Here is a 12,648-nt window from a genome sequence, read left to right as displayed (position 1 = left end):
AAAGAAATGAAATGTTAGAAATCTCAGTTCAAAGTAACATGTACAATAGTTATCAGTATGTAAGACTAGTGCTTGTATGCCTACACTGCAGTTCTGTATCTGGAAATATGAAAATATGGCCTGCTCAGAATGTACATTCATGTATGCATGTCTATGTATATTCAAATTTAACATGAAAGGGTATCTGATATGTGTAAATATGGAAATATATAAAACTGGTGAGTGAGAGTCTCCCACCGTTTAGGTTTAGGGACCAGCCAACCAACAAACGCTCTTGAAGGTCTATGACAGTGATGGTGAACCTTGGCAGCCCAGATGTTTTGGAACTACATTTCCCATGATGCTTCACTACACTGCAGAGTGCATGAGCATCATGGGAAATGTAGTTCCAAAACATCTTTGGTGCCAAGGTTCACCATCACTGGTGTATGATGTCTTTCAGGCCAACACCACTCAACAAAAAGACATTACCAGAGACATTGTTATAACTTTTGAATGCAGCAACATCTACTTTTCAAATGTTCTGCGATAGACAAATCAGGAATTGCCATACAGCTCTCTTCAATTGTTCATCTTTCAGCGCTTACGAGTTTAATCAGGAAACGTACAATATTCTTGTTTTTTTTTTCCCCCCTCCCTTCAAATGATCCTGTCTGTCTGTGGTTTATCTAATTTGCAATTAATGCTATAAACTTTTCTCGCTCACTTGAGAATGACCTGGGTGGCTGATTATGTGCAGGAATCTAGCGCAAAGTTTCAAGAACTCCAGTAAGAAAAAGATTAGTCACGTTCTGATACAGAGCGTTCACACTCACAGCCTATATATGGTAAGTGTATGGTTTATACCAAGTTTCACAGTCAGCTTCTGTTTTGTGTCCGTGTATGTTTATTTCCAGGCAGCTCAGATGTAAATTTACCCACTATGGGAGCGCAGTGTGTAGCTTCTACACTATAAAATATTAGCCTTTGGAAATTTGGTTAAACTATGATGAAGACATAAAAGACTGAATTATTAGTTGTCATTTAAAAATCTCAACTCACAGGCAACAGGGGCTAGGTTCAAATGGAACAAGCAGTTTCTAGGTTTGTATAGGAAAATCTTCTAGATTTATCTCAGACTGATCACATACTAAAGAACAATTGAATGCGAAAGACTAACATACTCGTTTTTTTACAATTTGTATTTATGATCATTTGTGGCAATTATCCCAGATATAGGGCAGGCATCTGCAAAGCTCCCTGAAACAGCCGCTGCTGTCTCTCCAGTGTGAAAGCCCGAGGGCTTTCACACTGGAGCGATGCGCTTGCAGGACGGTCAAAAAAGTCCTGCAAGCTGCATCTTTGGAGCGCTGTAGGAACGGTGTATTTACTGCTCCTAAAGCGCCCCTTCCCATACAAAACAATGGGGGGCTGTAGCGGTGCTTTGCGGGTGGTTTTAACCCTTTTCCGGCCGCTAGCGGGGGTTAAAACTGCCCCGCTAGTGGCCGCATATTGCCGCTAAAAGGACGGTAATGTGCCACTAAATATAGCGCCACTTTACCGCCAGCAACGCCCCAGTGTGAAAGTAGCCTTAGGCTCCATGCAAACTAGTGTCTTTTATAAGCGAAAAAAATGCTAGAAAACAATACTGGATGAAAAATTCTGATAGTAGCATTTTTGTGCTGGCTTGTAGTAGCTTTTAGGAGCATTTGCATTTTATTAGCATTTTTACAGTACAATATCAAAAAAAGCTGTTAGTGGTATCTAGTGTTTTTTTTCTGCCAGGAAAACTCTCCCAATAACGCTACAAAAAACATTTTTTTTTCTGCTCCTAAATGCTTGAAAAATGCTTCTAGCATAAAATTGTGTGCATGGACACGCAAGATAACAATATTAGCTTCTAGGAGCTTAAAAATACGCTATTGAGCATGGAGCCTTAGAATGTGTACAGACATGTGGTCAAACTAACAAATCCTAACTTACTTTTCTGCCTTACAGGTTTATTAGGAGCTAGTTCACTGACAAAAAAAAAGTGTTTCCTAACACACTAGTGTGCCGCTATTTTCAATGCTTGCCATGTGGTCACCAAGGGTAACACTAAATATAATTCATCTTTACTCCAGTGTCAATAAATGTTAAATGTTTATAAGCATTTGTTGGAGGAACGTCACACATTTGTGCAGGCTGCACGAATTTCAGCTGTAATTTCTGTAATAGATTAACGCTGAAGATTGTGAGCTCCATCGAGTGGCCTAAATGCAGACTATTTTTTCATTAAGGTATTTCAGAAAACTATACCCCATTTTGGCCACTAGATGGAGCTGAATCAAGGAAATTAACCTCTTTGCGCTGGCGGTATGCATATATGTGGCCTCTCGGTGGGTGGGCCTCAATGCTGAGCAGCCACATATATGCATACCAAAATGTAAACAGAGCTGTTTCAGAAAATGGAAAGCTCCTAATGTCTACCTGCGATCGGGAGCTTTTCGATCAATGTGACCACTGTGACAGCCAATCATGGTGGTCATATGATCAGAAACCACGCCCTGCCCCTGGGAGGGTTAATGTTTTAAAGAAATGATGGTCAAAATTTGTGCAGCCTCCATGTGTGTGACATTCGTCCAACAAATGTTTTATTAATAGAACCCCAAGAGCGTTGTTCTATAAATGTCTATCAATGTGAATGAAAGGCATGGAGGTATTTGTAGCAAACACTCACATTTTCTAAAGTATATGATTGGCTGCCATGGACAAGGTCTCCACTCCACCAGTGTGCTGAATGGACATGTACACGTACAAACTAAGTGGAAGCTCTGTGAAAATGGCATTTTTTTTTTCTCCATAAAACAGTTCAGAGTGTTACTGCCTTACATTCCACTGTGTACCAGCAAGATAATTAACTCCATGTGTCCCCCCATCACTTTCATCACATCTGATCAATGACCTTTTGATCAGTTCAAAAGATCACTTGAATGGTTTTTGATTTATACAGCACCAGCCATAAATTCTCTATTACACAAGACCTTTATGTGAAGCACATTTTTTTTCCCCACATATTTAAAAACACATATTTTTTAATAAGAGACCAATTTATAAATGAGAGATCATGAAAATAAATGTAGTATTTTAGAAAGCCAAAATCTAACAATTGCTAGAAGTAGAAAAGCCTCATGATGGTGCCTTAATCTAGGCTTTTGGCAACAGTCAGTTAGGAGGTGTTGTAGAACCTTCACCTGGGATAAATGGGATCTTGTTGGGATTTGAACACCACTGCTGCTTTTCTTGGGGTGGTTTTTGAATGGATTTGAGCAGAGAGTTTAATTCAGACTGGAAACTACTTCCAATTTTGTTTTCAGTATTGCTATAGAACTTATATATTACACATAGTGCATTAGAGATTGTATATGCCAATGTGGAGCTTTGGAGAACTCTAAAAGTGGTTCTAAAGTCAAAAAACATTTTTAGCCTTAGCCTCTGGTGGCCGGCCACACGCCTATATGTGGCCTCTAGGTGGGTGGGTTTTAAAGCAGAGCAGTCACATATATGTGGCTATATTTAAACAGTTTACTGTGCTGAGGGCGCACATCTAGCACAGTAACTGAAGTGTCATGGAAATCTCCTGATGAATACTTGCATTCGGGAGCTTTTCGATCATGTGACCACTGTGAAAGCCAATCACAGAGGTTGCATGATCAGAATGTCCTCCTTACAGCATTTTGATCCACTTAAAGGGCTGGGAGGTGGCAACGGGAAGTGGTTAATACATTTTCAGTGGAGCTTTAGGCCCCTGCTGCTGCCAAACCCCTGTGGACAGGGAGGGCGTGTCTTATTGGTGCTGGACTGTGGTCTATAGACACTCACAGCTCGGGAGCACACACACAAACACACACACACACACACACACTTCAGGTGCCTCCTTAGCAAGCCAGGTGCCAAGGAGGCACCTGAAGCAGGGAGAAGTTGGCAGCGCCTGAAGGGGAACTACCAGAAGAGGAGATAAGGTACCTCTATGTGCAATATCATTGTGCAAAGCAGGTATTACCCTCATTTTTTTTTTCAAACCAAAAAAAGTATTGCTTTTTAGTATCACTTTAACTTATCTACATGTTTCTTGGATCCTTAAAAATAATCATAAAGTAAATATAATATTCATCAGGTAAGGTGGGATCTGAATCAAGTAACTTAGTGTCATAAAGCAACATACAGACCCCCGTGCCAAGAAGTTATTCAGATACTTAAAATTATGGTAAAATCTAGTTAATATTTTCCAAAAAAGAAGCTGTGCCTCTGGAAAGAATAATACCAGGGTCCAACATGCATTAAGGGTAACATAAATCACCTGCCCTATATGTGAACTTTCAGAGGAATCATGGAAAAACACATATTGCTGGACTTTTGCCATTCATTCACCGAAAACAGACTCCTGACTAAACAGTCACACAGACAGTTTTGTGACAAGTGTGCGGGCCCTTCCAAGCCTGGCACTTTGTGCCCTTCCAAGCCTGGCACTTTGTGCTCTTCCAATCCTGGCACTGCACAGATACAGCTTGCTCCTTTACAGTTCCAGGAAAGACATCTTTAAATCTGCAGCTGCACGAGCAGCCCCCAAAAGCAGAAGGGATGGACCTGCTTAAGTCAGGCATATTCTGCTGCCCTACATTTTTCCAGGTCTATCGAAAAAAGCAAAGGGCACAGCCTAATTCACACCAGTGCAGAGAAGACTGAACTTTGATGTCGGTAAACCTTTCAGCACAGGGCAAAATGTTCATAGCAGTGCATCCCCAAGAGGATCTGGATAACCTTACCACTACCCACAGAATACAAACATCTTACTATGATCATTACCAAATGTATGACTGAACAAAGAGAAACATGTCCTGTTTGGAATAAAACAGTGCAATTTAGTGTAAGCAGGAGTGCCCAATCCACAAACTTAGACCAAACGCTTGTATTATATTTACGCTAATTAAGCAGTACACCGCCGTTCATTGCAACCCCCTGATTACTGAAGCTGATGTGCTCTGTATGAGTAAACAACTAACAGGAGAGAAGATGCTGCAGGAGACTATCACAGAGAAAGCCCAATAACGTTTCTGAATTATTTTAAGGCAGGAGAAGCAGCACATTGGTTAACAATGCTGTCTCACAGAACAGAAACAATGAATTTAAAAAGTTTGTTTCCAGATATGACCCATACCTGCCCCAAAACTTCCCCCTTTTCCAACATGCTCAAGCATTATTTTTCCTTTTACCTTGTTCCTTCCTGTGACAGCCTTGTATGGTTCTTGCAAGAGGAGCTTTTAGGTGGCGAGTTCCTTTTGGCCTTTGGCACATTCTCTCCCCAGAACAACATCTCCCAAGAGCCCTTTATCCACACACAGTTTTGTGGGCAAACTTTTAGACCCCTTTCACACCGAGCCGTCACCGGCCTCAGTGGTACAGAGGTGCTATTTTTAGCGCGACTTTACGGTCGTTTTAGCGGGGTTAAATCCGCCCGCATAACACCGCCGGAGCGGCGTTTTGCCGGTGGTATCACAGCGCTGCCCCACTGATCTCAATGGGGAGCAGCGTTAGAGGAGCAGTGAGTTCACCACTCCAAAGAAGCTGCTGTAAGGACTTTTTGTGATGCCCTGCCAGCGCACCGCTTTTTTTAGGCGCTATACAGGTGCTATGTTTAGCGCCGTAGCGCCTGAAAAACGCTGGCAGTGTGAAAGGGGTCTTAGGAGTCAAGGCAGCAGCATTGTTTTAAAGGATAAGTTCACCTTTGTAAAAAAAAAAAAAAAAAAAAAAATGTATATATATATATATATATATACACATACACATATATATATATATATATATATATATATATATATATATATATATATATATATATATATATATATATATATATATATATAAATAACAAATGCACATATTTTTGCAGGTAAAAAAAAGTGAATTTTTTTTTTTTTTTACTAGGAGCCTGCAAAGCATTGATCAGCATATCATGGGTGCAATGCAGGACTCCTGCAGACTGTCAGTGAAAGCTGTTTGCTTGTACCTTGTATGAGCAGGCAGTGCCCTGTACAGCACCCTGGTAGCTCATCTCCGAGCTCATACTGAACCCATTAAGTGTTAAGATGGCATAATAAACGTGATATGATTGTTAAAGATCTATGGGAAACTCCAGCCAAAAAACTTTTTTTTTTCTTTTCCCCATGTTGGTGTGGGCACAGTGGATGTTGGAACCTCCATCTGCTTCTCAGTGCTGTCTGGTCCCCTCGTTGGATATTTCCCCTCACCAGTGACAATACAGTCATGCTACAAGAATCAAAGAAACACCCCCTATGGAGGCAGAGACAGCAATTACAACTTGACAGAGTAGGGAAGGGTGAGATCCTCACTAAAAATAAAAACACACTTTAAGGTTTTAAATAACAAGTAGAAAGGCATCAACTTTTACTACAATCTACTGCAGGCTAGTTTAATTTCTTTAGATCAAATACAAAATAATAATGGACTCTCAGTAGGCATCAATGACAATAGACAATGCCAAAAGCACAAAAACAAATTGTATTAAAATAGCCTTGGTTCGGAGTTGAGGTTATGATTTACATTTTCAGCTTCCCGTGCCAACCACATGCCTCCATCCCTACATTTGTCTTCAAGTAGAATATGGATTGAAGGTTCTCTCCCATTGAAATTAAGACAATTTCTTCTAGGCAGAGGCTGATTACAAGGTTTAGTCTTAAAGTGAACCAGTTTCCAGTGGCCATCTAACAATCTGAAACCAAACGCTTGACACGCTGTACAGCACCCTGGTAGCTCATTGTGAACTACAAGCAGCGGTGGGTACATGTAGTTTCCCTCTCTGTGTGAATGACGTGGCCAAGTGGACAAAGTCTTGCACGGTGATATTTTTTTTTTCTTATGACAGCGAGTTTAGGGAGAAAATCTCTGGCTCGTTGTTACTAGAGGTGGCTGGTCGGGGAGAGGCTGCAGCAATGGGAACATGTTACATCAGGGTTTCTCAACCAGAGTTCCATGGAACTCTAAAGTTCCTTCCGAGGTTGCTAGGATTTCCTCTAGCAATGAACAATTTCTGCCTCTCAGATAAGTTCCCACTGTCACCATTGATCTTTTAAGCCATCTTAAAGGGGAATTTCCCAAAAGTATAAGGACCATTCTTCCCACTGACCATCACACTAATGTCTCATGAGTTTTACATATAGTAATTTTATTCTGGGGTTCCCTGAGATCAGAAAGTTATTTCAAGGGTTTCTTCACGTTGAAAAGTTTGAGAAAGGCTGTGTTTCTTGTTCCTCTCAAAAAACGCGTAAAACATGTTCCCAAAGGTGAACTTATCCTTTAATGAGAAAAATCGATGTATACAGAGGTGGAGCGGGACAGGGAGGGGTGAGTAATAGACTGGACTTGTGTAGTGCAACAGGCAAGGCTAAGCCTGCTGGACTACAAGGGGAGTTGGCCAGAGAGAGGTGGGGGACAGACTGGAGTTCTGTAGTCAAGCAGGCAGGGCGGACAATGGCAGTTAGGATTTCATTGCAGTAAAGGCACTGTGTTATCAATTCAAACAGGAACTGAGGAGCTGGATTCCTGGTAGATCAACAGATACTTTACTGTCCTTGCATAATTTTTAAAATGGCTAAAACATGGGGAAATGTGTTGCAGAGGTATACTAAATGTATCCTAACATATAGGTTAAACCCAACCATGTCCTTATCTGTAAGGAGTTTTGTGCATGTAGTGTTCTCATACATCCCAAAAATACTTCATGGTTATATGGCTTCCAGACTGGCGGTTAATATGTAAGGTTGTCATGAACATTAGCTTGTTAACATAAATAAAAAATATATTTTTTCCTGTGTGTCTGCATGTTGTCCTCTGGGTGATCTGGCTTCCTCCCACAAACTATAAACATACTAGTGGAATCATTGATGTTCACCCAAAATGGCCTCAACATTTACAGGACTATAAGACAATAGTAGGACATTAGAATGTAAACTCCATGGACCAAAATTTGAAAAGGATAATTTCTCTCAAGTTCCTGTTACAAATTTCCCATCTTAGTTGTAGTTGAAAGAATCACACGTTATTCTAATGAGCAGACAGCGAAAAAAAAAATAGAACTCAATCCCAGAAACACCCTGATCTCATTTCACCCATTATGTCAAGTAAGTTACTCAACAATGCTCTTCTTCCTTTACATAATAGTCAGTGTAACTACAGAGTTACAGCGCTGACAATTTTAAACGCAGAAAGAATTGGAGGTTATTCGAGTAGCCATTCTCTTTAAGTGGCTGTGAAATCTGGTGATTATAATTAGGAAATCACATGCAACTGGATACTCTTGTTAACCCCTCTATATGCCGTTCAACACAGCCTCCAGTCATTCCCACTAGGCTGCTAATCCCTCTCCAGCTCAGATAATCTCCACAGTATTAGATGCATAAACACAGCACATTAATGGGGACCCCATCTCTGAGCTCATACTGAACCCATTAAGTGTTAAGATGGCATAATAAACGTGATATGATTGTTAAAGGTCTATGGGAAACTCCAGCCAAAACTTTTTTTTTTCATGTTGGTGTGGGCACGGTGGATATTGGAACCTCCATCTGCTTCTCAGTGCTGTCTGGTCCCCTCGTTGGATATTTACCCTCACCAGTGACAATACAGTCATGCTACAAACACCCCCTACGGAGGCAGAGACAGCAATTACAACTTGACAGAGTAGGAAAGGGTGAGATCTTCACAAAAAATAAAAGCACACTTTAAGGTTTTAAATAACAAGTAGAAAGGCATCAACGTTTACTACAATCTACTGCAGGCTAGTTTAATTTCTTTAGATCAAATACAAAATAATAATGGACTCTCAGTAGGCATCAATGACAATAGACAATGCCAAAAGCACAAAAACATAAATTGTATTAAAATAGCCTTGGTTCGGAGTTGAGGTTATGATTTACATTTTCAGCTTCCCTTGCCAACCACATGCCTCCATCCCTACATTTGTCTTCAAGTAGAATATGGATTGAAGGTTCTCTCCCATTGAAATTAAGACAGTTTCTTGGAGGCAGAGGCTGATTACAAGGTTTAGTCTTAAAGTGAACCAGTTTCCAGTGGCCATCTAAAAATCTGAAACCCCCACGCTTGAACTGTTGCAAAACAAGCTTTAAGATTTTGAGAGGAAAGTGGATTAACCACAACACCCGAACACACTGACTCTTACCCTCAGGCAAGGATTATTAAGCAATGGATGTCATTCATTGGCAATGCCTGCAGAAAACTGCTTTAGGGGTGTCACCTAGCACCTCCACCACAACAAAACGTAATAACCAGAGATCAGTAGGCAATGGTCAATCAAGGGGTTAACCAGCAGTCCACCTCAAGGATATTCTCTGGTGTGCCCACCACAGCAACAAAATTCTCAAATGAATATAAAAATATGTTCCTTATAGTGTAGACATCCCAGTAAAACGTTTATTGCAGATTGAAAGAACAAAAGTCAAATTTTCGTGGTTTAAAATGCGCATGCAGAGCCGATTGGCATTTCCAACCCATAAGATGGCCGCTGCATCCCAGCACGTGATCGCATCACTAACTCCAGCTCCTCCTCCTATCGCATCACTAATTCCAGCTCCTCCTCCTCATTCAAATCACTTTAAACCTTATGTTTATCACTTCAAGGCCAAGTTCACTTTTTTTTCCAAATTCCAGCTTCTCTATGTACCAATACACCATTAATATACCTCTGTTGCTGAAAAAAAAAAATGCATCTTGGTATTTGGGATGTGAAAACGGTTACTGTAAACTAAGGAAGTAGTTCAGCAGCTGATTTCATTAACACTCACTTGCCCTCCCCTTCCAGGAGATTGCTCCTGCCCCCCTCTGTACTCACACGCAATCAATGCCAGTGAGCACTGTTCTCCCTGAATAAACAGCCAGTGTCTTCCCCTACTAATCGATTGTTTTGCATTCTTACCGTCTTGCATGGATTGTTCATTTGGCAGTGTGTGCAGGAGTAAAGCAATCACATAACAGCCTATGTGGACCAAAGTTGTAGTACTGAAAACAAGAGCAGTGTGTCCCTAGAAGTCTGTAAAGCTCACCATACACTATACATATACAATCCGACTGTACAATCTCCTTTAGATCTAGCCTCAACTATGTAGTGTAAAGGCCTGCCTGATTGGAAATCGAGTAAGTGGATAGATAGGCGTGTCCTCCTATTATAAAATAACTAGTTGTGCTTTTGGTGCCATTAATTTTTATAAAACACCGTTTTAACACCTTTTCATTCTTTTTTTTTTTTTTAAAGAACAATGCTGATCTGTTCTAGACTCTTTGCAGCCACTTTATCCTTACATGTAACTGCTCCAGTGATGGCTAACTATCACCGAACATGCCTGTGCAATGTGCATTGAATGGCCACTTGTAGTCTCCATCTGGAGCACATGTGAAAGAACGACGATGCAGGAGCACAACTGGGATAGTGGTCACCCCATATAACAGAAAATGCCTAAACAAAAACAAAAAAAGGAACCCAACTCATTCCCGCCAGCTGTACACATATATGCATCCATAGAGAACGGTTTACTGTGCTGAGAGCCCAGCAAATTGTCACCGGAAGCTCCTGATGCATACTTACGATCGGGAGCTTCAGATCATGTGACTGCCGTGACAGCCAATCACAGCAGTTACACGATTGAAACGCCCGCCTCTCTGCATTTAGATTTTCCTAAAGAGCTGGGGGATGGCAGTGGGAAGGGGTTAATAAAAGGCTAGTCTGGAGCGTGCACAGATGTTTTCTTCCTCCATCACAGCACAATGTTATCTTTAACTTAACATACTTCAATAAATGGACTAAAGAAAAAAGTTTACAAGCCCTTTGTAACACACCGTGAAATTAAGCTGCATCAGCAGCAATGCCACCATAATGTTCTCAACTGAGCTTGAGAGATGCTTTTGTAAAAAGCAAAAGTGAAATGTTCTCCACATTACTAAAATTAGCTTACATAAACTAAAAAAAAAAAAAAAAAAACATTAACCAATATAAAAAGCACAGTTCTCGTCGATAATCACTGTAGCACTAAACATCAAAGGGATGTAGCGGAGAAAGAGCGAGTCCAGTAACAGGTTTTTGGCAAATTACAGAGCAAGGGGCTCAGCATGAGGCTGACACAGCATTTCACAGCTCCCCGCTTCTATCCTCCGCCGTCACTGCCAAATCACTAACTTCATCACAAAAGGTTTTCATGTGGTTTATAAACTGCATGTGTGACAACTTTTTAAAAACCAATATACCAGTTCACCAAAAGGTAAAGTTGGACACGCGTTACTTCAGAGAAACATTAAAAACCATAATCTAGCTTTCATCATGGAGAAAATGTTCTTGCACGATCTTTTGTTTAATTTACCAGTACAAAGAAGACAGCTGTCTAATACAAACTAGTCTGGTACGACTGTCCAAATAATAATAATGCTCCATATGAAAAAGGAAACGTAGTTGTAAAGTGATTTTGGATGACAGAATTAAAGGGGTAGTTACAAAACATTGGAGATGACCTGTCTGTCTGGGACCCCTTTTTATAACAGCACAGAAAGGTCTTCTGGGGCAAACTACAGAGCTCCCTCTAGAGGCCAATCCTCAAATTTCTATATTTAACTAAGGATTTGCCCCCTTAGTGACCAGGCCGTTTTTTTCCGATATGGCACTGTGTTGTTTTAACTGACAACTGTGCGGTCGTGCGACGCTGTACCCAAATAAAATTAGAGCTTTCTTTTGGTGGTATTTGTGAAACCCCGGTTTTTATTTTTTGCGCGATAAAGAATGGCCCATTGACCACTTGAGCCCCGGACCAATTTGCAGCTAAAGGACCAGGCCCCTTTTTGCGATTCGGCACTGCGTTGCTTTAACTTACAATTGCGCGGTCGTGCAATGTGGTTTCCAAACAAAATTGGCGTCCTTTTTTTCCCCCACAAACAGAGCTTTCTTTTGGTGGTATTTGATCACCCCTGCGGTTTCTATTTTTTGCGCTATAAACAAAAAAATTGAGTTTTGAAAAAAATTCAGTATTTTTTACTTTTTGCTATAATAAATATCCCCAAAATATATCTAAAAAAAACATTTTATTCCCCTCAGTTTAGGCCGATACGTATTCTTCTACATATTTTTGGTAAAAAAAAAAAAAAAATAATAATAATAAAAAAAAAATCGCAATTAGCGATTATTGTTTGGTTTGCGCAAAAGTTATAGCGTTTACCAAATAGGGGATAGTTTTATAGCATTTTTATTAATATGTTTTTTTTTTACTAGTAATGGCGGCGATCAGCAATTTTTATTGTGACTGCTACATTATGGCGGACACATCGGACATTTTGACACATTTTTGGGAACATTGCCATTTATACAGCAATCACTGCGATTTAAATGCACTGATTCCTGTGTAAATTACACTGGCAGTGAAGGAGTTAACCATTAGGGGGCGGGGAGGGGTTATGTGTGACGTGTGTGTTTTTTTTTTACTGTTGGTGGGGTGTGGCCTGGCATGTGACGTCACTGATCCTCTTTCCCTATAACAGGGAACAGACAATCTGTGACAGCCACAGTAGGAAGCACGGGGAGAGGTTTATTTACATAGACCTCTCCTCATTCTTCAGCTC

The 12,648-nt window shown here is 40.6% G+C and overlaps 1 protein-coding gene across 6 annotated transcripts in view; it reads right to left on the bottom strand.

Annotated features, from left to right (window-relative positions):
• ATE1 (arginyltransferase 1) overlaps window positions 1-12,648 on the bottom strand; it is a 144,342-nt gene that overhangs the window by 42,615 nt on the left and 89,079 nt on the right. The gene's annotated exons all lie outside the window — the stretch shown is intronic.

Source organism: Lithobates pipiens, unplaced genomic scaffold (genome assembly GCF_037356315.1).
Source record: "Lithobates pipiens isolate NorthernLeopardFrog02 unplaced genomic scaffold, aLitPip1_a1.2 Scaffold_25, whole genome shotgun sequence".
NCBI lineage: Eukaryota > Metazoa > Chordata > Amphibia > Anura > Ranidae > Lithobates > Lithobates pipiens.
This window is presented reverse-complemented; position numbering and strand designations above follow the sequence as displayed.